The sequence below is a fragment of the Alligator sinensis genome, unplaced genomic scaffold, assembly GCF_000455745.1.
Source record: "Alligator sinensis unplaced genomic scaffold, ASM45574v1 scaffold147_1, whole genome shotgun sequence".
NCBI lineage: Eukaryota > Metazoa > Chordata > Crocodylia > Alligatoridae > Alligator > Alligator sinensis.
The window spans coordinates 303341-308852 of NW_005841847.1; positions in this window are offsets into that span (position 1 = coordinate 303341).

The window sequence follows — 5512 nt, forward strand, 5'->3', positions numbered from 1 at the left end:
GCTATTTGTCATTCAGGGGTAGGCTGCTTCGTATCCGTCTTGTTGAAGCAGTTGCACTTTGTATAGAAGAATTTTTCATTGGATCAAAATGGGAACGTGAAGGACTTTATCTCAGCAGTTAGGACATGCCCCTGGGGGTTGGAACAGACCTGTGTCCCAGTCCTGGCTTCAGTGAATTTTAAGTATTTTATGCCAAGTGGAACTATCTGTGACAGGAGCAACTGAAAGTATCCCAGCTCTGCATATCCTCTAGTCATGGGCTAGAGAACTTACCTGGAAGGTGACATGTGGTTCAAATCCCCTTTGTTAGAGAAGGTGGATGGACCTATGGCTTCTAGATCTAGGGTAAGTTCCCCTAACAGCAGGCTTTGTGTGGGAGAAGACCAAAACCTTTTGAAAGGAAAGACTGATTGGTTCTTCAGCTTTGAGTGAAGGACCTGGACACTGAGTTATAGGAAAGGATTCACAGGATGGTTGTGAATTCCAAGTAGGGATAGAGCACTTCACTCCATCCAGAGTTAGGTCTCTGATTCCCTGAGAGAGCCAGGTTTTAGGCCTCATATCTCTCCAAATGTTTCCTCTTGGCTTGTTTAGGTTGGCCATGGAGACTTACATTCTTGGGGGTCTGAGTCTCGCCATGCTCTAGGCATTTAGATGTCTTATGTAGGTCTGTGAATTCCACAAGGTGGAATGATGCAGCAGCATGTAAGTTATTTTTGTGAATCTACCCTACTGTTCATGTAGTGTACAATATATATGTTTTAATCCTTCCTGCTGTCAGTTCCTAGCAAATTCATTTCCCGTTACTGACTTCTTATCAAGAACTTCTGGCATTAAGAAGCTCCAAGCTGACTTGAAGGTTTCTTGAAAAATTTGAAAAGCATCCTATTTGGAGGCTAATTTTTCAAGACAGCATCTTTTTGGCATTTCCTTTTCCTTTGTTTAATGTTGAAAACAGGATCTTTATTTTCAAGTAAGGAATAAGTTAAAACAAAGACATAGGCCCAAATTGAACCTTAGTATAATTCCTTTCATATAATTAGAGCTGAGCTAGCTTCAACAGGACTTATGTTGATATATAATGTTAAGTTTTTGATAATAAAACTAATTGGATGGACATGTTATTTTGTATAGGTAACTGCCAGCTATAATAAGACTAAACCAAAATGAATGGATTATACTAAGATGGGTAAATAATTTCTGATGACAGCATGACAACCAAGTGTAGTGCCTGAGTGATTTGTAATGTCATGAGACCTCTGAGATATGTCTTACCTTATTCTAGGTTATTGAGTGGCTAGTATTATATAAGTGAGGGTTGTTACAAATATATGTTTATTAAAATCTACAAACTTGTCTATCTTGGTGAATACTAACTTTTTGAAATTAGGTTCAGGATGTTGGAGAAATCCATCCGAGGCTTTTTTTAGGTTTAAGTTTAATTTCAAGACCAACGCTTACTACCATGTTTATGCCAGTAGATGCGATTCAATTAATTAGGAGATGTAGTCAGTTTTGTTCGCTGAACATTGAGGTGCTCAGGGTGTTTCAGAGGATCACCTACAATTTGGACTTATGCTTTCATGGCTAAAATTTCATGTGAAGTAGAAATCACCAATGAGGGCAGGATGCAGCTGCAAGATGTATTTGGAGAAATGGGTTGTATGCTGGAAATTCTGGTGCATGCTAATAAACAAAGTGCAATATGGGCATATCCTTGCACAGAATTATATATGCAAAACTGAAAGCTGCCTACTAAAAAGAAAGTTCTTTGATCTTAGTCTTCGCATCTCTAAGTGAGGATAATAATACCTAGTTCAAAGGGGTTTTGCAAGGATTAATTATTTAATGCACATGAAACGATATGCAAATTAAAAGTGCTATTATGCTCAGTATTATTACATTTGAAAGGAAAAAATTCTAGACATGTCTGTATAAAAAACAGCATTAAGATTGGAAAAGTATAAATATAATAAGGAACTCAAGTTTTCAAGTGGGGATGCATAATGGAAGATGTTGTCTCTCTACTAGAATTAAAAAAAAGTGTGTGTGTGTATATGTATATATATATACACACATCTGTGATGCTTTGAACACCTAACAGCTATATTTGGATTTTCTAAAAAGTACTTAGTAAACACTGGGCCCAAGATCCTTGTTTGTATTTATTTTGAACCTTAAGAGTTACATATTCATGCCAGTTGCTAAGGTTTCTCTACATACTAGTCATGTGATAAGGTTAGAAAATTGTTTAATAGTTGATTGTTTAAAAAATGAGAGGTAGGAAGGCAATAGGACTCACTTGGTTTATTGATGCAGCCCTTTCTTTTGACAGTTTGCAGGACTGGGTAGATTTATATACAGGTATTCCCTGTATAAGAAAGTTCATCATGTTCCTGGCAAATATCTACCTAAGAAGGAAACAGCATCCCACGATGGGGTAAAAGACTGAGAATTTCGGCAAGAATTTATTTTTAATCATATATGCACACTGTGTTTGGATACTATGGGTGCATCCAGCTGAGTGTGCACGTGCCTCTTGTGGCATCTCAAACCAGTTTGAGACGCTGCAAGAGGCATGCTGAGAACGAAAAAAGGTTCCCTGCCCTGCCCTGGATTTCCAGGTATCAAATAAAAATACCCCGGAAAAATGCAGCACAGGGCATTGTTCCCCACTGTGCCCTGAGGCAAGCTGGGGCTCGGACCTCCAGAGCATCTCTATGGCACCCCCTGCTGCCCTAGCACTCTGTGTTCACATGCCAGGGCAAGCAGGAGTGGAGCAAGGCTGTGACATGGACGCTGTCCCTGGTAAGTAGGTACTGTGGGTGGGGGAGATTGTGGGTGGGAGGGGGCTGTAGATGTGTGGGAGTTGTGTGTGGGGGGCTGGTTGGGGGCTGTGGGTCCCCCACACAGCAGGAGCAGCTGTGGGGTGCTCAGGGCCCACTGCAGCCAGAGCCCTTCCATGGCACAGCATAGTTCCAATTGCCTCAGACCTGGCACCGCCTGTGCTACTTGTCGCAGATGTGGCCTGGTGCAGTGTGGGGCCATGTGGCTTCAGGCAGCACTGGGGCTGCTCAGGCTGTTACCCGGGGCTCAGCCCTGCTTGCAGGGACTGTGTCGCATTGGGCTGGGCCATGCCTCCACAGGCCCCATGCGCCATTGGACCAAGCTGGTTCCATGGAGGCAGGACCTGGCCTGGTGTGAGACACAGTCCCTGCAAGCGGGGCTGGGCCCCACAACAGGTGACACAGGCAGCGCTGGCTCTGAGGTGATCAGGGCTGTGCTGTGCTGGCTGTAGTGGATCTTGAGTGCCCCACAGCCGCTGCTGCTGTGAAGATGAGCTTTGGGCCCTGCAGGGGGGCATGAGGGCCCTACAGAGCGGGTATGGGAGGCCTATGAAGGGGCTATGGCCTTTTGGGGGAGCTGTGGGCCCTGCTGGGGGGCAGTCTGTGTGCTGTGTTGGGGGGCTGTGCCCTCTGGGGGGGGCAGGGGCCCCACCCCTTCTGAGCAGCCTCCCCCCCACAGTTTTCCCCTACCCACAGTCCTTCCACAATCCACCCACACCCCATGCTCCCCCACAGGCCTCCACACACCCCCCCACATCCCCCCATACCCCTTCCCACCCCCACCCCTGCAAACCCCACAGCCCCTCATCACACACCCAGCATGCCCAGCTTCTAGACAGATTGAGACCTGCTGGCAGAAGCTGTGGCTGCAGGTGCAGCTGTCCCCACATCCTAGTTGAAGGGGTCAGGGGCATCTCTAATTGTACTATGATAAGGAAACCAAAAGCAAACATCAAAATATATAGATATTTAGAATTTATTTTATTATGATAATAGAGACACTGTTAGGCTTCCAAATTGCCTTAAAATTTTAAATATATCAAATAAAACATTGTCCAACTGATCAATCTCTTTCTTTTTCTCTGCAATCCCAGGGCTGTTAGTCTACCCTAATGGAAGCTGCAGGGCAAGGCAAGCACCATGTCATGCGGGGGTGAGATGTGGGGCACTCCACAACTCATAGGTTGATGTCCTTGTCCTGCAGCTCCCTGTCAATTGTTGGTCCCAGCCCTGGGATCCCACTGGGGCTGGTCCCAGAGCAGGACCCAGCATCAGAATGTGCCTTGCTCTTCAGCCCCATAGGAGTTTCAGGGCAAGGCAGGCACCATGCTGGGTCACAGGGTGGCCAGTGGATCCCCCTGACTCAGCACCCCAGCCCAGCTGATAGACTCCCCTCCAACTGGCACCCGAAAACAGCAGGGTGATGCCTACAGCTATCAGCCTGCTGACAGGGGGATCTGTCAAGCAAGATCTGCAATGCAGCAGGCGTTGGGCTGCACAGTGGGGCTATCCTGTCACATATTCTATTTAGACATTGTTTGTGGCTGGTTTCCCATTTTGTTATGCCATTAATACTACCTGAATTAATTCAGGGTCATTATATATGGTATGCTTTAACAGGTTTGTTGCCCTTTGGGGTCAGGTCAACTCTCAGGATCTTAATATTGCGCTGTTAGACAGGAGGGAGTGACACAATTGCACATATACAAACACACAAATCAATTGGATGCAAACACACACACACACACACTACCAACTCAGGCACATACACATTCAAACTAGCCTAGGCACATGCACACCTATCACCAATTCAAGCACATACGCTATACACCCCAAAAGTTAGACAAAAATCAATTGTCCATACCCAGTACACATACACAGATCACTAATTCATATATCATGCACACAATGACATATACACACACACACGTACGTTCACACATATACAACCCACCTACACATAGATAGGTTCCTAACTTGGATGGCATGGTATGTATGTGTGTGTTTGGGGTACCTGGGACACTTGGGGGAAGGTTAAGGTGAGAGAGAGAGAGAGTTAAAGTGTAGGGAGTGAAAGTTGCCAAAACCAGGATTAGAACCGGTGGTTTAGAGAGAAGCTGGCTGAGGAACTGAGGCTTGGGTTTAATTTAAGATCAAGTGGTCCCAGGGTTACTCGAGGTCACTGGTGCAAAGGAGGGGAAAGAAAAAAAGAAGCCTGGTGGCAAGGAGGTGACAGCCAGGAAAGAGAGAGAGAGAGAAACCTGGGAGCTTGGGGGATGGAAACTGAAGCAGACAGCTGAGATATTGGGGGGGGGGCAGATAAATGGTGGCAAGGAGGAGACAGCCAGGAAAGAAACTGAGGTAGAAACCTGGTTTCTCAGGGGAAAAGACAGTGGGAATAAGATAGTGGCAAAGAAACAGGGGGTTTGGAGGCAGAGAGGAGCTCAGGACAGGTGTTGGACGTGACAGTGAGCCAGAAGCAGGAGAGGGAGAAATGAGACAGAAGTTAGAGGGGCGAGGAGCAGAGCTTGGAGCAGGGTTGAACCATAGTAAAGCAAAACCCAACTCAGCGGTCCAAATAACAGGTTTATTAAACAGACAACACGCTACACAACCCCATGAAGTTATTGGTACACACACACACACACACACACACACACAAACAC